At 43.8% G+C, this 25,784-nt stretch overlaps 1 protein-coding gene across 2 annotated transcripts in view; it reads right to left on the bottom strand.

Annotated features, from left to right (window-relative positions):
- The window catches only part of polr3c (polymerase (RNA) III (DNA directed) polypeptide C), an 81,480-nt gene that overhangs the window by 54,726 nt on the left and 970 nt on the right, over window positions 1-25,784 (bottom strand). The window lies entirely within an intron of this gene.

Genomic DNA, 25,784 nt, shown 5'->3' with positions numbered 1-25,784 from the left:
ATCACACTGTGTAACACTATATAACTGTATGCAACTATCTGTAACTGTAATACTGTTATTGTATGCAGTTTTATGTACAGGGGTGCTTGAAAGTTTGTGAACCCTTTAGAATGTTCTATATTTCTGCATAAATATGACCTAAAACATCATCAGATTTTCACACAAGTCCTAAAAGTAGATAAAGAGAACCCAGTTAAACAAATGAGACAAAAAAAAATCCTTGGTAATTTATTCACTGAGGAAAATGATCCAATATTACATACAGGGATGAGAATGGGACATTTAAAAAAAACTCTGAAATGCCTGGCCGGTCTAGGGGGCATTTGCCCAATTCACAATCCCCCTTTCCCCACATAAAATATGAATGTTTTCAAATTCAATAATGGTTTAAAACGTTATAAACTATATAGTTGCAAGGATGGATGGCGGTGGAGCAGACAGAGCCGGAAAACTTCTCCCTCCAAAAATATATTTTTTATTTTTTCTATTTTCAAAATTTTTCTTAAAATAGTGCAAATATTTACAGTGCGCCAACCAAAGGTTCAAATTGTCAAAAAGAAAACTATACAAACAAAATAAGAAAACAAAAATAAAAGAAAACAAAAATAAAGAGGCTTCAAGTTTGCCAGACTAAATCAAAAAGACCCTGAACAAAACTATTAGTCAGCCAAACCACAGTACCTTCAAACAAGACGTTCCACGTTCCAACCACAACTGAGGCTCTGGAGCTACTGCAGAGCTTACATACCCGCAGCCCCTCCCACAGTTGAGCCCAAATTGCAAAATTAATCAGTCAACTAAATAATGACATCCTAAATACAAAATAACAATTTAAAGAAACAAACACAAAATATACAAATATCCAAAATAATTTTCTTTAACCAAAAACCCTTCAGTGCATAGTAAAATACATGTTTCCCCAACACCAGTAAAACACCCCCGTTAAAATAGTCCATTCTACCAAACACCCGCGAAACCCCTCCATAACAAGCCAATGGTACAGTCCCTCGGTTTCTCACAACAAACAGGAAGTATGTGGAGTTCGCGTGATGAGTTACTAAAAACTGTTTTGTGTTATAAAAATGCTAGAACTAAATAAACTTGACGTTAGAAATAACCGGTTTGTATGTGTGTTTCCTAGACCATAGATAATGCTTAACAGATGGGAGATGAAAATGCTTAGAAATGTGTGACGCGTTTTACATACGAGTGGAGCCAAACAAATGTTACTAGAATGCCGGTAGGCCTTTCCCTGCACTCAGAACAAATGCTGCTCTCATTAGAAACTATGGCAAACGGTGGAGTATGAAATGCTTGAAAACCAGTAATACCCATACAGAAAACAGTAATGGAAATGAAGTGCAACTCACAGAGACACGTCAGCCAAGATGTTTGAAAGTTGCCGGCAGATTGCTGCCTGTGAGCGATAATGGAGGTAACCGTAACGATATTTTAGATTCCTCCTGACTCCATCTTTGACAATTTAAGTAAAACATACCTTTGTGCTTTTTTGTTTTGATGTGCTCCTGGATGTTTCTAGCTCCTCTGTTTCCATAATTGATCATATCTGAGCACAGAATACACAGAACCTTTCCCGGCACGTCCACTTTTTGGATATGTTCCGTCAGGCACGTCGTCACAGTTTGTGTCCCTATCTGCACGGTAACGCTACTATCGAGCCATGCCCATCGGGAACACTTCTTTATCCCATTCGATTTATCGATTTCCCTGGCACGATCCTCATTTTTGCGGTCCAAAACTTTCGCCATATTGGCGAAGCATTATAACTTTGAAAACTAACCAAAATAACTAGAACTTAAGAAGTGATCAAAACCATGTATGTATAGCTTGTTTCTCCATGAATTGTAGAAATGAGATGAAACTAGTGCCAAAACATTGCCGGAAATCATCGTGAGTTGTCGTTAGCATAAATATTGAAGAAAGCAATGACGATTTCCGTTATCACAGCTGCAACTAATTTTGCAATGAGCGTTGTCGAAAGATGCTGGCGGGCGGTCCATCGGTCCTCCCTGCTTGTGCCACCACAAGCCTCGCACCGCCCCCCCCCCCCCCCCGAAATTTTCTCAACGGATTTACACGTTTCACAAAAATGACATTTTCAGCGGGAAAAACTCGGAATTCCGCAGATCCGCGGAAAATTCTCATCCCTGTACATGTCTGTGAGTGGCAAAAGTATGTGAACCTCTAGTATTTGCAGGTGAAATTAGTCAGATTTTTCAAATCAATGGGATAACAATCAGGTGTGAATGGGTACCCTGTTTTATTTAAAGAACAGGGATCTATCAAAGTCTGATCTTCATGAGACGTTTGTGGAAGTGTGTCATGGCACAAACAAAGGAGATTTCCGAGGACCTCAGAAAAAGGAGTTGTGAATGCTCACCCGGTTGGAAAAGGTTACAAAACCATCTCGAAAGAGTTTGGACTCCACCAATCCACAGTCAGACAGGTGGAGGTAATTCAAGAACATCATTACCCTTTCCAGGAGTAGTCAACCAACAAAGATCACCCCAAGGCTTGTAATAGTCCGCAGTATCACAAAGGAACCTAGGGTAACTTCTAAGCAAATAAAGGCCTCTCTCACACTGGTTACCGTTAACCCTCTGGGGTCGAGTGCTTCACTGGCGAAGCTCGGCAGGTTTAGAATGACTAGGTCATGTATTTAGATAAATATCAAGCATAATAGACATACTGACAGAAACTTTAGACTTTACACTTTCCTATGTGCCCACTGCCAAATAATATTCATCTCGTCTCATCTTCATCCGCTTTATCCGGGGCCGGGTTGCGGAGGCAGCAGTCTGAGCTTGGAAGCCCAAACTTCCCTTTCCCCAGACACCTCGGCCAGCTCCTCGGGAAGAACACCGAGGCGTTCCCAGGCCAGCCGAGAGACACAGTCCCTCCAGCGTGTCCTGGGTCTTCCCCGGGGCCTCCTCCCGGGGGGACATGCCTGGAACACCTCCCCAGGGAGGCGTCCAGGAGGCATCTGAAAGAGATGTCCGAGCCACCTCAGCTGATTCCTCTTGATGTGGAGGAGCAGCAGCTCTACTCCGAGCTCCTCCCGAGTGACTGTGCTACTCACCCTCTCTCTAAGGGAGCGCCCAGCCACCCTGTGAAGGAAACTCATTTCGGCCGCTTGTATCCGCAATCTTGTTCTACCGGTCATTACCCAAAGCTCATGACCATAGGTGAGAGTCGGAACGTAGATCGACCGGTAAATCGAGAGCTTCACCTTTTGGCTCAGCTCCTTCTTCACCACGACGGACCAGTAAAGTGATTGCATCACTGCGGAGGATGCACCGATCCGCCTGTCGATCTCACGCTCTATCTTTCCCTCACTCGTGAACAAGATCCCGAGATACTTAAACTCGTCCACTTGAGGCAGGACTTCTCCACCAACCTGGAGAGGGCAAGCCACCCTTTTCCGGTCTAGAACCATGGCCTCGGACTTGGAGGTGCTGATTCTCATCCCAGCCGCTTCACACTCGACTGCAAACCGCCCCAGTGCATGCTGAAGGTTCTGGTTTGAAGAAGCCAACAGGACAACATCATCCGCAAAAAGCAGAGATAAAATCCTGTGGTTCCCAAACAGGATTCCTTCCGGACCCTGGCTGCGCCTAGTAATTCTGTCCATTAAAATTATGAACAGAACTGGTGACAAAGGGCAGCCCTGCCAGAGTCCAACATGCACTGGGAACAAGTCTGACTTAGTGCCAGCAATGCGAATCAGACTCCTGCTCCGTTCATACAGGGACTGGACAGCCCTTAGCAAAGAGCCCCGAACCCCATGCTCTTGAAGCACCCCCCACAGAATACCATGAGGGACACGGTCAAATGCCTTCTCCAGATCCACAAAGCACATGTGGACTGGTTGGGCAAACTCCCATGAACCCTCGAGTACCCTATGAAGGGTATAGAGCTGGTCCAGTGTTCCAAAACCAGGACAAAAACCGCATTGTTCCTCCTGGATCCGAGGTTCGACTATTGGCCGAATTCTCCTCTCCAGTACCCTGGAGTAAACCTTCCCGGGGAGGCTGAGAAGTGTGATTCCCCTATAATTGGAGCACACTCTCCGGTCCCCTTTCTTAAAAAGAGGGACCACCACCCCAGTCTGCCACTCCAAAGGCACTGTCCCCGACCGCCACGCGATACTGCAGAGGCGTGTCAGCCAAGACAGCCCCACAACATCCAGAGACTTGAGATACTCAGGACGGATCTCATCCACCCCCGGTGCCCTGCCACCGAGGAGCTTGAAAACCACCTCAGTGACTTCGGCTTGGGTAATGGACGAGTCCACCTCTGAGTCATCGGCCTCCGCTTCCTCAATGGAAGACGTGATGGTGGGATTGAGGAGATCCTCGAAGTATTCCTTCCACCGCCTGACAATGTCCCCAGTCGAGGTCAACAGCTCCCCACCTGCACTGTAAACAGTGTTGGCAGAGTACTGCTTCCCCCTCCTGAGGCGTCGGACGGTTTACCAGAATTTCTTTGAGGCCGACCGATAGTCCTCCTCCATGGCCTCACTAAACTCCTCCCAGTTCCGAGTTTTTGCTTCCACAACTGCCCGAGCTGCAGCACGCCTGGCCTGCTGATACCCGTCAGCTGCCTCCGGAGTCCCGGAGGCCAACATGACCCGATAGGACTCCTTCTTCAGCTTGACGGCGTCCCTTACTTCCGGTGTCCACCACCGGGTTCGGGGATTGCCGCCACGACAGGCACCAGAGATCTTGCGGCCACAGCTCTGAACAGCTGCATCTATAATGGAGGTAGAGAACATGGTTCACTCAGACTCAATGTCCCCCGCTTCCCTCGGAAGCTGGGAGAAGCTCTCCCGGAGGTGGAAGTTAAAGACCTCCCCGACAGAGTGTTCGGCCAGACGTTCCCAGCAGACCCTCACCATACGTTTGGGCCTGCCAGGTCTGTCCAGCTTCCTCCTCCGCCAGCGGATCCAACTCACCACCAGGTGGTGATCAGTTGACAGCTCAGCCCCTCTCTTCACCCGAGTGTCCAAGACATGGGGCCGGAGATCCGATGAAACGACAACAAAGTCGATCATCGACCTCTGACCTAAGGTGTCCTGGTGCCATGTGCACTTATGGACACCCCTATGCTCAAACATGGTGTTCGTTATGGACAAACCGTGACTAACACAGAAGTCCAATAACAAAACACCACTTGGGTTCAGATCGGGGAGGCCGTTCCTCCCAATCATGCCCCTCCAGGTGTCACTGTCGTCGCCCACGTGAGCGTTGAAGTCACCCAGTAGAACAATGGAGTCCCCAGTCTGAGCACCTCTCAGTACCTCTCCCAGGGACTCCAAGAAGGCGGGATACTCTATACTGCTATTCGGCCCGTAGGCACAAACAACAGCAAGAGCCCTCTCCCTGACCTGAAGGAGCAGAAAGGTGACCCTCTCGTTCACTGGGGTAAACTCCAACACATGGTGGCTGAGCTGGGGAGCTATAAGCAAGCCCACACCAGCCCACCGCTGCTCACCATGGGTGACTCCAGAGAAGTGGAGAGTCCAGCCCCTCTCGAGGAGCTGGGTTCTGGAGCCCAAGCTGTGCGTGGAGGCGAGCCCGACTATCTCTAGCTGGTACCTCTCAACCTCCCGCACAAGCTCAGGCTCTTTCCCCCCCAGCGAAGTGAGACATTCCATGTCCCAACAGCTAGCCGCTGTGTTCGGGGATCAGGCCGTCGAGGCCCCTGCCTTCGACTGCCGCCTAATCCACACTGCACCGGCCCCCTACGGCTACCTCTGTGGGTGGTAAACCCACAGGAGGTCGGGCCCACGTCACCGCTTCGGGCTGAGCCTGGCCGGGCCCCGTGGGCAAAGGCCCGACCACCAAGCGCTCGCATACAAGCCCCAACCCCGGGCCTGGCTCCAGGGTGGGGCCCCAGCTGCACCATACCGGGCGATGTCACGGTCCTTGATTTTATTTTAATCATAAGGGTTTTGGTGAACGGCTCTTGGTCTGGCCTGTCACCTAGGACCTGTCTGCCTTGGGAGACCCTAACAGGGGCGTAATGCCCCCGACAACATAGCTCCTAGGATCATTCAGGCACACAAACCTCTCCACCACAATAAGGTGGCAGTTCTAGGAGGGGCCAAATAATATTATATTTTTTAAATTACCTAAATTAGACGAGACATAAAACTTGTCACCTTACTCAGTCACATTGGAGTCGGAGCGCTGAGTACCCACTTACGCATTCATAAAAGACTATATCTGTCATGGAACAGACAGGAGAGGAGATCAAATGTGCTCAAACCACAGTTTATTAATAATAGGGGAAAAGGGAGTTGGGAGAATGTGTGTGGGTGAAGTCCAGAGGTAGGAGAACTGAGAGGCAGGGATGGCTGGTGGTGACGTCTGAGGTCTCCCATCCAAGTACTGACCAGGCCCGACCCTGCTTAGCTTCTGAGATCTGACTGGATCTGGCGTAGTCAGAGAGCTGTGGCTGTAGGCTGACAGAACTTGGGTTTCAGGCAGTCTCCAAGCGAGCAGTCCCTCAGCAGGCAGGAGTTAGAGAGCAAACTGGAACACAGAGTCACAAATCAGGTAGCAAGATAGGGGACAGAAGGCAGATCAGGTTACCAGGGCTGGAGAGCAGACAGAGTCAAACGGAACAGAAGGCAGGTCAGGGTACCGGGGCTGGAGAGCAGACAGAGTCAAATGAAACAGAACAATTTCAGGAGTCAGAGTAGTAGGAACACAGAGCAGGTTATCAGACTGAGAGTTGCAGACGATCTGACACTGAGGCTAGGGAGAACTGCAGCTTAAATACACCCAGAGGGAAGCAGGTGATCGGCAACAGCCAATGACAGTCACTGAAAGTTAATAAGAGGAAGTGAGTGCGGGCGTGGCCGGTAATGCTGAGTGGAGATGTTACCTGAAGAGAGAAGTCCACAGATAGGACCATGACAATATCATGCCGTTACCATGTGAAATTGCTTTCAAGCTTTCGGTTTCGATTGGTTTCTTTCGCCCACCATAAACTGGACAAAATCTGTCAGCCATAGTTTAGGCTACCTGTTTGGAGGTAAAACTTGTTGTGAGATGGCACGGCGATTTGATGCTCAGTAGGCGCTTCAGATGATTCAGGACAGCGATTCAATTCATGTTTCAGGACAATGATTCAATTTCAGGACAGCAATTGAATTCATAATCCAATTCATGATTCAGGACAGTGGTTCAATTCAATCTTGAGAACTGCGACACTGATCATGAGCGGTGTCATTTTGAACTTTGACTCAACCCAGCCGAAGATCAACTCGAGTAAGTGCAAATATTTCTTCTATTTCTTATAAGCATATCAATTTATATGCGTGTGCTGTAGTGCATATACAGGAAAAATGACTGAGCAATTTTTCCAGAGTTAAAAGTATTTTTGTCAGACCTGCGTGCTTTAGTGTGTGCAACAGAAGGACTCTCGGGAATACTCTGGACTGCATGCACGCCGAGTGGACTCTTGCACATACGCTGTTAAGGAGGCACACCTGCACAGGATTAAGACACATGAGCATGCCTATATAAAGATTTTGTCAACACACACTCAATGCGAAGTATTTCATTACATTTGTACACATTACCGAGCCTTATTTTCCTGTGTCGATTTCCTGGTTTCCTGATTCTCATTCCTGTTACACGTTCCTGTTTGTGTCTGTGCCTCTGATACTCTGTTTGTGCCTCGCCCGACCCTTTGCTTGTTTCCCATTTATGATCTTGCCTGCCGATTTGGATTGTTTACCTGTTGTCTCCTTTCTTAATAAAACACATCTGCACTTACATCCATCTCCAACAACCCATTCCTGACAATTTTCCTCAAAAATAGTTAATTTTGCTCTGTTTTGAGTTTAGAGTGTAAAATCTGGAGTTGGAGTGGGAGCAAAATTCCAGAGTAATTGTGTAACAGAGTTGGTTATGGCTCTGAACTGAGTAAAATAGTACAAGAGTTCATTTCAAGACATACTGAATAGAGCCAAATACTGGTGCAGGGACAACAATCTCTGCATCAATGTGGGGAAAACAAAGGAGATGGTTGTGGACTTCAGGAGAGGTGACCACGCCCCCTCCCCCCTCTACATCGGAGGAGAAGCTGTAGAGATGGTCCACAGTATCAAGTACCTGGGGGTCTACATCTCTAGTGACTTGAAGTGGACCACGAACACAGCCAGCGTGGTCAAGAAGGCCCACCAACGCCTCTACTTTTTGAGGAGGTTAAGGCAGGCCGGACTGAGCCCTGCAGTCCTGGGAGCCTTCTACAGGTGTGTGGTGGAGGAGAGCACACTGACCTCCTCCATCTCCTCCTGGTATGGAAACTGCTCGGCTGTGGACAAGAAGGCTCTGCAGAGGGTGGTGCGCACAGCACAGAGCACCACCCATTGCAGCCTGCCATCCATAGAAGACATCTATAACAGCCGGTGCAGGACCAGAGCGGCCCACATCATGGGTGACTCCACGCACCCAGCACACAAACTATTCAGCCTCCTCCCCTCAGGAAAAAGACTCTGCAGCATCAGGGCCAAAACATCAAGGCTCCAGCGCAGCTTCTTCCCAGAAGTTGTGAGACTAATGAACACTAAGCCTAAGCTCTGATGCTGCCCCCCCACTCCCCTCATTTTGCATTTTTGCACATAGTGAAGTTTTTACTGTTCACCTGAACACTTTTTAATCACGGTTGCACTATTTTTCTATTCTATTTTCTATTTATTTTTAATTCTATTTATATACGCTGCTGGCCCTGAGGCACAAATTTCATTTACATGTGAAACATGCAAATGACAATAAAGAACCTTGAACCGTTTTAAATCACTTGACCTGATGGGATTAAGGCCCTGTCCACACGGCAACAGATTCAGGTGACTCCGATACAATTGCTTATCGTTTAGGCCTGGCGTCCACACGGCACCGGCGTTTTGGGTGCCCAAAACGCAATCTTTTTGAGAACGGGTTCCAGAGTGGAAAGATCTGGCAACGTTGCCGTTGTGAAGTCGTCTGGATGAGTAGAACGGATTTGTTAATGATGACGTCACAACCACATGACTGTGAGTGCTTCACGCCGGGTAGAAGTGTAACGAATATCACCAGGAAAAAGCCTTACAGAGCACTAGTGAGAGTGAAACACAAGCTTGGATATTATTATTATTATTATTATTATGTTCAGTGTTAGTTCACAGTAGTAATGCAAGAAGCAGAATAGTGACAGTAATAGTGAAGCAAAAACATGCAATTGTACAAACACTGCAGCTCTACAGCAAAATATTCATTTATGAAATGCACTAAACACCAGTAGTGCCAATGATCTTCTCATTGCGATGCGAGTTGTCAACAAATCCTATAACTTGGTTCATGAAACGCGCTTACAAAATATTTGCACTGTGAATATTTATTGTGTAATGGTGCAAAGTGAGAGAGAGAGAGAGAGAGAGAGAGAGAGAGAGACTCTGCCCTTAGGGCAGAGTCAATCCCGCCAGCAAAAATAGGGGAAAAAAAAAAGGAGCGATCTCACCTCTTCAGATGTTGATTTAAGTCCGACAATACATTCCTCAAAAAGGGCGTAGAGGAGCAAATTAATCCATCAACGTGTAACATTCAATTTATTCCGGACCATTAAAGATGCCGCCTTCCGCGTAGAATCATACGTCATCCTCGCCGCCATATTGGATAGGTCAAAGCGGAGAATAAAGATTCATGTGCTGCCTTTAACTGTACCAACAGGTTTACCGTCCAAACGAGATCACATGGGATTACCTTTCACAGGTGAGAAACAACAAATTAATCCATCAACGTGTAGTATTCAATTTATTCCGGACCATTAAAGACGCCGCCTTCCGCGTAGAATCATACGTCATCCTCGCCGCCATATTGGAGAGGTCAAAGTGGAGAATAAAGATTAGCTGCGTTTAACTGTACCAACAGGTTTGCCGTCCAAACGAGATCACATGGGATTACCTTTCACAGGTGAGACTGGAAAAATACTTTTCATTGTATTTGGTCATTATAATGTAATTTTACGAACAGATTTTCCTGACTTTGTGGCTAATATGAAGTCTCGCGCATAATAGTTTATGCGCATGCGTCCTTACTTCTTCTATTGTTCTGGTGTCTCCGAAGGAACCGTCTTACAGCGCCCCTAGAGGTGTGACATGTGTATTGCATCGTTTTCAGCAAGCGTTGTGTTGCCATATGGACCTGATATTTTACTGATCGTTGCCCATTTGGACGCGATATATTTTTAAATAACATCTCGTTGCCGTTGTCGTGTGGATGTAGCCTAAGAGACGGCAGTGGGAGCGGTTTTCACTCTTCTCATTGAATGGAATTTTTTTACTCTTCTCATTGAATACCCCTCCCACTGCCAACTCTTTATCCTAAAACAATAGAACATACATTTTTTGATGGCCAGTTAAATGTCCAAATTAATGGAGCAGTTTTAAGTTTTTGTACTTGATGCATTTCTAAAACTGAACAGAATCACCTCAAGTGACCAAAATGGTTCGTCACAATAAGGTAATGTTTTTTCACACATTCCAACATAGTTCTAAAACTGCTTTTTACAACATCTTCATTTATGTTATTTTTTTTAAAGTACAATCATGACATACATATTACATAGACATTATTGTCGCTGAACTTGTGCTAAATACAAAAAAAAGTCATATTAGTTTGAAAATTCTGCTTAGATTTGTTGAAACTGACAATAAAATCAGAGCATGCCAAAATCATTAGTGCCAGAAAATACCCTCAGACCCCAGAGGATTAATGTTCATGAGTTCACCACCAGGAAAACACTGAACAACAGTGGTGTGCATGGCAGGGTTACAAGGGGAAAGCTACTGCTCTCCAAAAAGAACACTGCTGCCCATCTACAGTTTGTTAAAGTTCACATGGACAAGTCAGAAGGTTATTGGGAAAAAAAAATTGTAGATAGATGAGAACAAAACAGAACTTTTGGTTGAAATGAAAGGGTTATGTTTGGAGAAAGGAAACCATTACATTCCAACATAATAAACTTATCCAATCTCTGAAACATGGTGGTGGTAGTATCATGGTGTGCGCTTGTTTTGCTGCATCTGGGCCAGGATGGCTTGCCATCATTGATGGAAGAAAGAACTCTGAATTATTCCAATAAATTCTAAAGAAAATGTCAAGACATCTGTCTGTGAACTGGATCTCAAGAGAAAGTGGTTTATTCACCAGACAGAAAAATGACACTAAGCGCACAAATCGTTCTACCAAAGAATGGTTAACGAAGACTAAAGTTAATGATTTAGAAAGGCAAAGTCAAAGTCCTGACCTTAATCCAATAGACATGTTGTGGAAGGACCTGAATCAAGCAATTCCTTCCACAACATCCCAACAACATCCAAGAGTTGAAGCTGTTCTGTACAGAGGAATGGGCTAAAATTCCTCCAAGCCAATGTGCAGCACTGATCAACAGTTACCAGAAACATTTAGTTGCAGTTATTGCTGCACAAGGGAATCTGAATGACAAGGTTTACATACTTTTGTCACTCACAGATATGTAATACTGGATCCTTTTCCTCAGTAAATAAATGACCAAATTCTTGTTATCTACTTTTAGGACTTGTGTGAAAATCTGAAGATGTTTAGGTCATATTTATGCAGAAATACAGAAAATTCTAAAGTGTTCACAAAATTTCAAGCACCACGGTAACTGTGTACCAGTGTGTTACATCATGCAACTGTGTGTAACACACATGGTGTTACTGTGTGCAACTGTGTGTAACAGTGTGTAACTGCCACTGTATGCAGCTGTATGTAAAGCCGAGCACAAACCTTCCCAATTTCACTGGGGCTTCGTTTGTCGGGCGATCGGTTACGAGTATACGGGCCCAATTTGATTGGTTCAAAATTCCCCGCACACATTTGCGAGACATCAGACACGTTCAGCCCAAATAGATGGTTACGTGTTCAAGATATCACATGATTTTACATACATTTTATATATAAACAAACTATATATATAAAAAACAATTTCCAAAATGTTGAAAAGACAAAGTTTAATATAACATCTGTTTAACTTATATGAAAGTAAGGTTAATAATATAACTTAGATTACACATTTTTTCAGTTTTACTCAAATTAGGGTGGTGCAAAAATGAGTACACCCCACAAACAAAAACTACTACATCTAGTACTTTATATGGCCTCCATAATTTTTAATGACAACACCAAGTCTTCTAGGCATGGAATGAACAAGCTGGCGATATTTTGCAACATCAATCTTTTTCCATTCTTCAACAGTGACCTCTTTTAGTGACTGGATGCTGGATGGAGAGTGATGCTCAACTTGTCTCTTCAGAATTCCCCAAAGAAAATCATTTCTTTACACCACAAAGGTGAAGGCTACAAGATGATCAGCAAAGCTTTACTTATCAGTCAGAATACTGTAGCAAAAGTGGTACAAAATTTAAGAAAGATGGAACTGCAACCATCTCACAGAGACGTCCAGGTCGTCCACAGAAGTTAACACCTCAACAGGCGCGTCTTCTGATGAGAAGGGTTGAAGAAAATCGGCATGCAAGTTCACTGCAGTTATCTAAAGAAGTAGAAAGCCAAACTGGGGTGACTATTTCCCGTGACACAATACGGCGTACACTGCAGAGGAATGGCATGCATGGATGCCGTCCACGAAAGAAGCATCTCCTAAAGCCCAGGCACAAAAAAGCCTGCCTAGAGTTTGCCAGGGCCCATGCTGACAAAGATGAAGACTACTGGGACTCTATACTCTGGAGTCATGAGACCAAGATAAATGTTTTTGGAACTGATTGCTTCAAAACTGTATGGCGTCGCAAAGGTGAGGAATACAAAGAAAAATGCATGGTGCCTACAGTGAAACATGGTGGTGGCAGTGTCCTTATGTGGGGCTGCATGAGTGCTGCTGGTGTCAGGGAGCTGCATTTCATTGATGGCATCATGAATTCACAGACGTATTGCTCTATACTGAAAGAGAAGATGCTACCATCACTCCGTGCCCTTGGTCGTCGTGCACTTTTCCAACATGACTAAACACACATCTAAGGCCACCGTTGGATTTCTGAAGAAGAACAGGGTGAACGTGATTCAGTGGCCAAGTATGCCTCCTGACCTGAACCCAATCGAACACCTATGGGGAATTCTGAAGAGACAAGTTGAGCATCACTCTCCATCCAGCATCCAGCCACTAAAAGAGGTCATTGTTGAAGAATGGAAAAAGATTGATGTTGCAAAATGTCGCCAACTTGTTCATTCCATGCCTAGAAGACTTGGTGCTGCCATTAAAAATCATGGAGGCCATACAAAGTACTCGATGTAGTAGTTTTTGTTGTGGGGTGTACTCATTTTTGCACCACCCTAATTTGAGTAAAACTGAAAAATGTGTAATCCAAGTTATATTATTAACCTTACTTTCACGTTATAAGTTAAACAGATGTTATACTGTTATATTAAACTTTGTCTTTTCAACATTTTGGAAATTGTTTGTGTTCATTGAGATATTGTTTAAAATGTTACTTTTCAAAGGGGGGTATACTCATTTACGTGAACACTGTACATACATACATAGAGAAGTATTAAATTTTGAATATTAGATTCAAAAAGGGATAATAATCCCAACTTGACAAATCAATAAGAATTAATTCTAATTTGTTCAGTCGTTCTTAAAATTCAACTTTTTCCGGGATTCCGGACAAGCGATTTCTGTACCACTGACAATGCTATAATACTTTACCAGGGATTTTCAAAGCTGACACGATTACAGCCATAGCCTCGTTCCTCTTTTCCCGTTTGCTGTAATCAGGTGAACTAATGTCATAAAGACAGGTGGACGCTTCCCAAAGTGACACAAGTTGTGCTTCCCGGTCTGCAGTCCACATGTGATCAATCCTGGCACTCCAATTGGATGTTTAAAATTATCGTAACCGATGAAATCGTAGTAACAACGCACACATTACCAATTGTGTTGCGTACGAGGAGATAGCATACGAAAATATCAAGACCAGTTTGATCTGAACCGAGCAACTAAGGTGGGGTTTACATTAGGCCGTATCAGTGGATCATCAGATTAACGTTTTTAAAACGATTAGTGTGCGCACAGCAACACCAATACACGATTCGCGTGCACACAGCAACACCAATACACGGATACGCTCGGCTCCGCAGGCATCCTGCGCTCCAAATCACTCCGCCCTGAACAGCGAGTGCCCTCTGGAGGGTGCGCACTCCGGCCCTGCGCAGCTCACAGAGCGCGCGAGCAGTGATTCGGGACTGAGCCGCTGTGTGTGTGATCCCAGCGCACATCACTTACCACTTGCAAGTGGAAGGATGGCAAGCCTAAAGACAATCATAACTACACAATGGGCAGTATTTGCATCAGTATTTGCAGTATTTTCATACTTTTATACTCTTTAATGAAAGGTGATACAAGGTGGAAGTCCGCGCCGTTTTTCAGCAGTCGCGTCATATGACCAACGCCAGCGAATCAGGAAGGTGGATGTCACAGTGACGTTGTCCAATGACGACGCCAGCTAGAGCTCAGCACAGCGTATCCGCGTATTCTCAATGTTTACACAGCACTGGACCACACACGATCTGGATTGAATACGTGGACCCTGGCGGATTCCCGTTTCCCGGCATTTCCAGGCGGTTTAATGTAAACGGACAGTGCATCCGCGAAGAAAACGAGACAGATACGGTCTAATGTAAACTTGGCCTAAGAACCGATGAAATCGGCTACGAGGTGCCCCCGCACACATTTACGATTCGCAAGCGATTTAATCGGCCCGACAAAATCGTAAGCGAATTGGGAAGGTGTGCGGTGGGCTTAAGATAAGATAAAACTTTATTAATCCCAAAGGAAATTCTTGTGCCAGAAATCGTTCAATAACAGTACAGTATGCTAAAATACAAGAACACAAGCTGAAAAACTGTATGTAAAATAAAACCGTACAAGAAATAAATGCCTAAAAAAAAAAGTGCCTAATAGAACAATAAAATGACAATAGAATAATAATAGAAATATTGTAGTTACATAAGGGGCTAAACTACAAAATTAAGATGGGGAGGGAACAAAAAAAAGTGCCTAGATAGTTAGCATTCTAACAATAGAAATAAGGTAAGTTATGTAAAAGACTAACCTGATGGTGAAAGTAAATATTGCTGGGAGAAACATTATTGCACATGACAACTCAGTATACTGCACATGACATTGGTATCATTGTTTGATCAGCTGTCCATCCTGCAGAAGGGGGAGGAATTATACAGTTTGATGGCCACTGGTAGGAAAGATCTTCTGTGGCGTTCTGTGTTGCTCCTCGGTGGCCTCAGTCTCCCACTGTAGGTGCTCTGATGTGACACCACTGTGTCATGCAGGGGGTGGGAGAGATTGTCCATAATACTGAGAAGTTTCCTCAGCATCCTCCTCTCTGACACCTCCACCAATGACTCCAGTTCCACTCCCAGGACAGACCCAGCTTTCTTGATGAGCTTGTTGAGTCTGTTGGCATCAGCTGCCTTCACCCTGCTGCCCCAGCACACCACAGCATAGAAAATGACGCTGGCTACCACAGAGTGATAAAATGTCTGCAGACATTGAAAGACCTGAGTCCCCTGAGGAAAAACAGACAGCTCTGACCTTTCTTGTATAGGGTATCTGTGTTTTTTGTCCAGTCCAGTTTACTGTTGATATGGACGCCCAGGTACCTGTATTCCTCCACACTGTCCACCTCTGTTCCCTTGATGGTGACTGGGCTCAGACTGGTCCTTTGCTTCCTAAAGTCCACCACCAACTCAGTCTTTGCAACGCTGAGTTGCAGGTGGTTTAGACTACACCACTCCACAAACCTGTCCATCATACTCCTGTCCCCTGCTGATACAGCCCACAATGGCAGAGTCATCCGAAAACTTCTGCAGGTGGCAGGACTGTGAGCAGTAGCTGAAGTCAGAAGTATAGCATGTGAACAGGAAGGGAGACAGGACTGTACCCTGAGGTACCCCTGTGCTGCTCACTATAATGTCCAACATGCTGTTTTCCAGGCTCATATACTGTGGCCTTCCTGTAAAGTAGTTGGTGATCCAGGCCACTAGAGGAGCATCCACCTGCACCTTCAATAGCTTATCACCAAGCAGGACAGGTTTTATTGTGTTAAAAGCATTGGAACAGTAAAAAAAAAAGTCTCAAGATGAGCATAAGCCCTATGCAGCAGAAAGATGATGGCATCTTCCACTCCAATATGGGGGTGGTAGGCGAACTGCACGGGGTCCAGTGATGGTTCTACTAACGAACGGAGGTGCTTCAAGACCAGCCTCTCCAGTGACTTCATGACATGTGAAGTCAGAGTCACTGGTCTGTAGTCATTGTGCTTGAATGTTTCTTCTTGGGCACAGGAACAAGGCATGATGTTTTCCATAGGACCAGGACGATCATCCTGCTCAGGCTCAGCTTGAATATATGCTGAAAAAAAACCCACACAGCTGAGTAGCACATCCTTTCAGCATTCTGGGGTTGAGGCTGTCAGGGCCTGCAGCCTTGCCTGGACGGAGATGACTGAACTGCTTTCTCACCTCCTTCGCTGTTATGTTGATTGGAGACCCGTTCTGGAGTCCTGATGGAGGAGGAGTGTAGGAGGGCTGAGGTGAATGGCCAGTAGCCAGGAGAATCGTTGAGGAGGGATGGTAAAGTGGGGGTGCTGGGGTAAATGGTGGTGAGGGGGCCTGAGGTGAGGAATGTTAGAAGGGCATGGGGGGGGGGGGGGGGGGGTAGGCAGAGATGTTTGAGGTGAGGATGACTAAGGGGGTGAGTCACAGGAGGAGCTGGGTAGGGGGTGGGCAGAAGCCACATCATCAAACCTGTTAAAGAACAAGTTTAACTCACTGGCCTGATGCAGGTCTCCTTCCATCCTCTGGTCAGTCTTCCTTCCATGACCAATGATGGTTCTTGTACCACTCCACACCTCCTTCATGTTGTTTTGATGGAGTTTGCTCTCCAGCTTCCTCCTGTAACACTCCTTGCCCTCTGCAATCTTTTCCCTCAATTCAATCTGCACCTTCTTCATCTTCTCCTTGTTTCCACTCATGAAGGCAGCCTTCTTCCTGCTTAGTGGTGCCTTAACATCCTTAGTCACCCAGGGTATATTACTGGGGAAACAGCGTACCGTCTTGGTGGGGATAATACCATCAGTACAAAAATTAATATAGTCTGTTATGCAGTCTGTAAGTCCATCTATGTCCTCCCCATGTGCATTACAGAGAATCACCTCTGCTTCCTGTGACTACATCCAGACAGTTCTAGTGATCACTGGTTGCCTTTGGACTGCAGGTATATAAAGGTGCTTGAGATAGACCAGGTTGTGATCTGATCTGCCCAGGGTAGAGAGAACTTCAGAGCTGTATGCTTCTTTAACATTAGCATACAACAGGTCCAGTGTTTTATCATCTCTGGTCTTACACTCCACAAACTGTTTGAAAGTGGGCAGGGCTGCTGTCAGTGTTACATGGTTAAAATCTCCCGAGATCGCTATGAAGGCACTGGGGTGTAGGGTCTGAAGTCTCGCGGTCACAGTGTTCATGTCACCAGCCTGCATTGCATCAGCCATGGGAGGAATGTAAGCAACAATAACAATGGTCTGGGAAAACTCTCTGGGCAAGTAATAAGGACGGAGACTTACTGCTAACAGTTCAATGTCTGGGCTGCAGAAACAATCTTTTACTGTAATGTGTCCAGGGCTGGGCTCTAAATTGACCGTAGGTGTGAATGTGAATGGTTGTTTCACCTCTATGTGTCAGCCCTGCAATGATCAGGCGACTTGTCCAGGGTGTACCCCGCCTCTCGCCCTTAGTCAGCTGGGATAGGCTCCAGCTTGCCCGCAACCCTGTACAGGATAAGCGGTTATGGATGGATGGATGTCCAGGGTTGCACCACTTGTTCATGTAGATAGCGATACCCCCTACTTTCTTCTTGACGTTCTGGCTGCAACTCCTATCTGCCTGCACCAACTGAAAACCAGCTAAACTCACAATAGAGTCCAGTATGTTCTCATGCAGCCATGTCTCAGTAAAGCACATAACAGAGCACTCACGAAACACACTCTTGCTCTTTGTGAGAGATGTTAACACGTCCATTTTATTCACCAGTGATCTTACATTCCCCATAATGATAGAGGGAAGATATGGTCGGTATTTCCTCTTCCTTAGCCATCGTCATCTCCCGGCTCTGCAGCCCCGGTATGTCTTCCTGAGCTCCTTGGGGATTTCAGGTCTCTCACACCGGCCACGCTGCTTTTTTGGAGGTTCAACAGCTGATCCCTGGTGTACACAATAGAGCCCTGGTGTGTCTCCGCCAGGACAGGGATCCGACATGGTAAAAGTACTCCATGAGCGATTAAAATGAAAACGAATGTGTGAAACCACATCTCATCACTAAGACCAAAACGTAGTTACAGCTATTAGTTATAAAAATACTAAAATCTAAAGAAAAGTTTTAAAAATAAATAAATAAACACACTGGACGATGAAGAGCGACTCTAGCAGACTGCCGCCCGGAATGGCGCCAAAAGTGAAATCTAACTGTATAACATTGTATTACTGTGTGCAATTGTGCATAACACTGTTACTGAGAGCAACTGTATATAACTGTGCAACAGTGTGTCACTGTGTGCAGTTGTGTGTAACTGTGACACACATGTTTACTGTGTACAATTGTGTAGAACACTTATTGTGTGTTACTGTGTGCAATTTTGTGTGACTGTGTAACACACTGTGTTACTGTGTGCAGTTGTGTGTAACTGTTACAGTGTGCACTGGTGTGCAAATGTTATGCATAGTTGTGCATAACAGTGTAAGACTTAATGTGGGAGGTTGTAACTGTGCAACACTGTTACTGTGTGCAGTATTACAGTGCTACACAGTTGTGCACAACTGCACACAGTAACAGTGTTAGCTGTGTGTAACAGTGTGAAGTTGTGTGCAACTGTTTAGCACCGTTACAGTGTGCACTGGTGTGTAACTGTGTAACACTTCATACATTAAAGGAGATACGCAGAACCTTTATTTTTAAATAAATTTCTGAGTGGCTAGTATCTCCATCCTTGACTCTTGTATGCTGCATAAATGGGAATAAAAAAATACATTTTGAGAGTTAAAATTGACCGCAAAGTTGGCATTCGAGCTGCCCCGCTGAGCCAGCCAGCCCTGAGTGCGTGACGTCACAGCAGGAACCGATTTTAAGGCCGAGGCCTTTGACAGCTATAGAACAAAGTCATATCAATAAAAATTTATGGTGAAAGTAAGAAATACCGTTACCGACTTGCTCAACTAAGACTGATCTGACTTCATTGATTGTGGGTTGACTCTCATTAAAACAGGATAGGTGTTATAACTTATGCAACATACATGTACATGCATGCATTTTCACTGATAAAACGTAAAAGGTTAATTAAATAATCAGATGAACTGAGACAATCACATTTTGAAGCAAATTAAATAATCTTATACCGGTAACTTAAACATACAATACAAGTTACATGTATTAATCTAAATGCAGGTAAACAACGAGTGTTGTTGTTTTGTATCCAAATGAGAGTCGGAGCTTACCCTTCTGTGTTGTCGCTTCTTGAAGGCCGATCTTGCGGCCGATTGTTTTGAAACAACCTGACTTTCAGTTGCTTGTTTAGTTGTGCGTTCATTCGCTTCTTCCACATAAGGGCGAGATGGCAGCAATATCCAGCAGAGAACTCAGACGGCTGCTCCACTCATTCTCCATTTTCTCCATACTGAGTACTCCGCCATTACTGCTCGGCTCAGGCAATTACAACCCCGATTCCAAAAAAGTTGGGACAAAGTACAAATTGTAAATAAAAACGGAATGCAATAATTTACAAATCTCAAAAACTGATATTTGTATTCACAATAGAACATAGACAACATATCAAATGTCGAAAGTGAGATATTTTGAAATTCCATACCAAATATTGGCTCATTTGAAATTTCATGACAGCAACACATCTCAAAAAAGTTGGGACAGGGGCAATAAGAGGCTGGAAAAGTTAAAGGTACAAAAAAGGAACAGCTGGAGGACCAAATTGCAACTCATTAGGTCAATTGGCAATAGGTCATTAACATGACTGGGTATAAAAAGAGCATCCTAGAGTGGCAGCGGCTCTCAGAAGTAAAGATGGGAAGAGGATCACCAATCCCCCTAATTCTGCGCCGACAAATAGTGGAGCAATATCAGGAAGGAGTTCGACAGTGTAAAATTGCAAAGAGTTTGAACACATCATCATCTACAGTGCATAATATCATCAAAAGATTCAGAGAATCTGGAAGAATCTCTGTGCGTAAGGGTCAAGGCCGGAAAACCATACTGGGTGCCCGTGATCTTCAGGCCCTTAGACAACACTGCATCACATACAGGCATGCTTCTGTATTGGAAATCACAAAATGGGCTCAGGAATATTTCCAGAGAACATTATCTGTGAACACAATTCACCATGCCATCCGCCGTTGCCAGCTAAAACACTATAGTTCAAAGAAGAAGCCGTATCTAAACATGACCCAGAAGCGCAGACGTCTTCTCTGGGCCAAGGCTCATTTAAAATGGACTGTGGCAAAGTGGAAAACTGTTCTGTGGTCAGACGAATCAAAATTTGAAGTTCTTTATGGAAATCAGGGACGCCGTGTCATTCGGACTAAAGAGTAGAAGGACGACCCAAGTTGTTATCAGCGCTCAGTTCAGAAGTCTGCATCTCTGATGGTATGGGGTTGCATTAGTGCGTGTGGCATGGGCAGCTTACACATCTGGAAAGACACCATCAATGCTGAAAGGTATATCCAGGTTCTAGAGCAACATATGCTCCCATCCAGACGACGTCTCTTTCAGGGAGACCTTGCATTTTCCAACATGACAATGCCAAACCAAATACTGCATCAATTACAGCATCATGGCTGCGTAGAAGAAGGGTCCGGGTACTGAACTGGCCAGCCTGCAGTCCAGATCTTTCACCCATAGAAAACATTTGGCGCATCATAAAACGGAAGATACGACAAAAAAGAGGGTCATTCCATGCCAACTCACCTAAATTTCAGGAACTCCCCCACATCACCGTCTCAGATTTTACTCAAAAAATTCTCTAATCAAGAATCATATGTTTGTACCACACATGCAAAATATTAGCCCCCAATTATGTTGTAGTTTTGGAACTACAGGCCTTTGAAATATTGATGTCAAAACACCACATGTCGAAATTGGCTCTTTCCCCAACTTCAGAGACCCATAACTTTTTATTGCAGCTATCTAGAAAGTTGTGTGTGCAGATTCTTACTGAATGATACCCACTCTTTTCAAATCTGTTGCCAGAAAGCCTCTGAAGGACATACTTTTTGCATAATAGGAAGCCAAAAATGGCATTTTGGCCAAAATCGCTTAAAATTCATTAAAACTCAAAGGGGCCTAGTAGAAATATGAAACTAGTTAGATTTTTTTCCTCATTACATAGTAATTGTAGGGTTGTTATCTGTTCACAGAAACATATTTTGCGATGAAAATTATATTCCTGAATTTTTAAATTTTTTTTTAACATCTTACGTCCTTTCCGAGGGGGCTAAAATAGGGCATTTTTGCCATCTTATTTGTTAATGTGGCTAGGGGTTTAGGATCTTCTAGTTTTTTGTGAAGATGCTCTCATATAAGATGTAACTACTCCCTGATTTTTTTTAACAAACGCCCCTTGCTTCATATTTTAATAATTTTTTTTGTACATGGACAGTTTCATCATTTTTCACTTTTTTCCACATTCAGAACTCTGTAACTCTACATTGGAAAATTCCTACTAGCAGCTATTTCAGATTTACATACACTGACATACAAATTTTCATATTTTAGTAGTAGTCTGCCCAAGAAATTCATATTTTTCTTTCTATTGGGACCTAAAAACAGCTATTTGGCCAAAAATGACAAAAATGTTGACTTGATATTTTTCAAGTTCTGGAGGGAATGGGCTATTTTCCTCATAAATTAAAGATGTGGTGACTTTTTCTATCCTGGAACAAGATCTCATCACAGCTTCTGCCCAATTGCACCCACTCAGCTGGAGATGAGAAGGGTTTCTTCTGATGTGGTACCATCATCGGTAGTGGACATAGGACCTGAAACCACACCAGTTTTACAGTCCCAGTTACAGGCCCCAAGCCAAATGTCCCAATCTGCACCAAATATGTACCAGCCAGGCAAATATATTGCCTGTGTTTATGACAGAAAATGGTACATTGGAAATATTGTCACCAGAAATGAAGAAGAAAATGATGTGTATGTCAATTTCATGAGACAAGGACGAGGCAACACATTCTCATGGCCACCACAAAGCAGGAAAGATGAATGTTGGGTGCCTTTGCTTCATGTCCTTTGTGTGGTAGAGGCCCCAAACATAAAAAGTGGGGGACGCCATTACCAACTAACAGAGGATGACTTCAAACTTGTGAAAGACTTAAGTTTTAACTTATGTACTACTAGATGACAGTTTATGAGTGTCTTAGCACATCACATGAAACTGTACTGCCTGTGAATGAATTACCCATTATCACGGATGCCCATATTTGACTTTAAATTATGTACAAATCTTGTGATGTTTTTCAACATCATGATCATGGATCATTGAATGTGTTAATATGTAAATAAAACCTCATTGCTAAATGTTTTGTGCTTACACAACCTTGAAGTATATAAAAAATACTACTCCAGAATTTTGTTTTTTTTCTATATTTTCCAAGGATATTCAACAAAAATTGCAATTATACCTAAAATTTTCTAATTGCAAAAAATAATATACAATACAGAAAAAGTTGTTCAGGAAATGTGTATGCCTAGATTAGGTTCTTATAAGCCTTAATTTGTGTGCAAAACACCCCTTTATTATTCCCTTGTTTATTTAAAGCTGCCCAGCGTTTTTGTCATTTTTGGCCAAATAGCTGTTTTTAGGTCCCAATAGAAAGAAAAATATGAATTTCTTGGGCATACAACTACTAAAATATGAAAATTTGTATGTCAGTGTATGTAAATCTGAAATAGCTGCTAGTAGGAATCTTCCAATTTAGAGTTACAGAGTTCTGAATGTGGAAAAAAGTGAAAAATGATGAAACTGTCCATGTACAAAAAAAATTATTAAAATATGAAGCAAGGGGCGTTTGTTAAAAAAAATCAGGGAGTAGTTACATCTTATATGAGAGCATCTTCACAAAAAATTTGAAGATCCTAAACCCCTAGCCACATGACCAAATAAGATGGCGAAAATGCCCTATTTTAGCCCCCTCGGAAAGGACGTAAGATGTTAAAATTTTTTTTGTAAATTCAGGAATTGAAATTTCATGGCAAAATATGTTTCTGTGAACAGATAACAACCCTACAAATACTATGTAGTGAGGAAAAAAATCTAACTAGCTTCATATTTCTACTATGTCCCCTAGAGTTTTAATGAATTTTATGTGATTTTGGCCAAAACGTCATTTTTGGCTTCCCATTATGCAAAACGTATGTCCTTCAGAGGCTTTCTGACAACAGATTTGAAAAGAGTGGGTATCATTCAGTAAGAATCTGCAAACACAACTGTCTAGATAGCTGCAATAAAAAGTTATGGGTCTCTGAAGTTGGGGAAAGAGCCATTTCGTCATGTGGTATTTTGACATCAAAATTTCAAAGGCCAGTAGTTCCAAAACTACAATGAATTGGGAGCTAATATTTTGCATGTGTGGTACAAACATATGATTCTTGATTATAGAATTTTTTGAGCAAAATCTGAGACGGTGATGTGGGGACCCTTAGGTGAGTTGGCACGGAATGACCCAAGACCTAAGACAGTTGAGCAACTAGAATCCTACATTAGACAAGAATGGGTTAACATTCCTATCCCTAAACTTGAGCAACTTGTCTCCTCAGTCCCCAGACGTTTACAGACTGTTGTAAAGAGAAAAGGGGATGTCTCACAGTGGTAAACATGGCCTTGTCCCAACTTTTTTGAGATGTGTTGTTGTCATGAAATTTAAAATCACCTCATTTTTCTCTTTAAATGATACATTTTCTCAGTTTAAACATTTGATATGTCATCTATGTTCTATTCTGAATAAATTATGGAATTTTGAAACTTCCACATCATTGCATTCCGTTTTTATTTACAATTTGTACTTTGTCCCAACTTTTTTGGAATCGGGGTTGTACTAAAACCCGGGACGTCACCAGTTTTAGCAACAACCACGGGGAGGTCACTGCCCAAGCGATAATAGGTCACGTCACGTCCTATTCCATTCTGGGTTTGAGCAATAACCTTCGGCTCACACTCCGGGAGAACTGGTGCAACTAAACTTACTTTCCTTTTCTTTTCCTTTAATTGTTGGTATTGCACCCTCTTTCAATACGGGCTTATAGCCCAACGTTTCTCAACCTTTTTTCAGTCATGGCACCCTTCAGAAGTATGCAAATTCTCAAGGCACCCCCATATAAAATACACGCAGTCACGCCAACCGTACACTGACCCCGGCAGTGACGTTGTGACATGGGAAAGGGGGCTGTGAGACAAATTTTGATGATGCATGAGGCGGCGATGATCTGCATTAGTGTAACTTTCATTTATTTATTTCAATGTTAGAATATATAATTTGTTGACGGCACCCCTAACAAAGCCAGATGGCACCCCGGTTGAGAAAGGCTGTTATAGCCAACGCTCCTCAACAGATCAAAGGTCTCATATGAGTCTTCAGTAAAATGTGCAGAGCAGAGGAGAGACCACTTTGTAGGCGCCCAATGTGCCCGTGAACTTCTCGCAAAACGTGTCCAAATCTTTGCAGTTTGAACATTCTTGGGCCATGAATGCAACGTAAATCCACCTTCTGTTGTGTTGCTGCACCCGCCAGCAACACATCTACGTGGCGTGGTGATAAATTAGCTCAAAATGGAGGATCGGAGTTGCAGTCAGCTCTGTGTTTTAGTATAGCGGAAATGGCGATGAGACCGATAGACTTCCTGCTGTGACGTCACAGATGTAAAGGTCATTCACTCAGACTATATAAAAATCACTTTAATCATAAAAATTACTTCAGTAGATTTCTTGTTAACGCTTAAAACTATTCCTGTGCCATTCTTGAGGTCTCAAGGCATTTATAAACAAAAAGTGAGGCCATGGCTCTGCGTATATGCTTTAAGTTGTAACAGTGTAACTCTGCAGTATTACACACAATAACACAGTTATACACAACTGCACACAGTAACAGTTAGTCTTATTGTGTATAACTGTGTTGTATTGTGTTACTGTGTGTAATTATGCGTTACTATGTAACAAACACTTTCATTTTCCACAACTATGTATAACACTGTAACTCTGTTACTGTATGTAATTGTGTGCAAGACACATTGCGTTACTAAATGCAATTGCCTATAACACAGTTACTGTGTCATGTCATGCAATTGTTATACTGTGTGCAACTGTGTAAATCCTTGTAACTGTGTAACACATTGTGTAACTCAATGGAACTCTGAACACTGAAACTGGTTCTTGCCCTGGGTGGAAAAGAGAAATAAAAACCTGGAATAGAGGAGTTACAAATCTCCTGAGGTAGCCTGGTGAGGGACTTTGCTGTCTGGTGCAACAGAAACCATCTGCAGCTCAACACCTTGAAGACCAAGGAGCTGGTCATTGACTTTGGGAGGTCCAGACCAAGGTCACGACCAGTTCTGATCGAGGGAGTCGAGGTGGAGGCTGTGGATTCCTACAAGTACCTCAG

The sequence above is a fragment of the Neoarius graeffei genome, chromosome 5 (genome assembly GCF_027579695.1).
Source record: "Neoarius graeffei isolate fNeoGra1 chromosome 5, fNeoGra1.pri, whole genome shotgun sequence".
Classification (NCBI taxonomy): Eukaryota; Metazoa; Chordata; class Actinopteri; order Siluriformes; family Ariidae; genus Neoarius; species Neoarius graeffei.
This window is presented reverse-complemented; position numbering and strand designations above follow the sequence as displayed.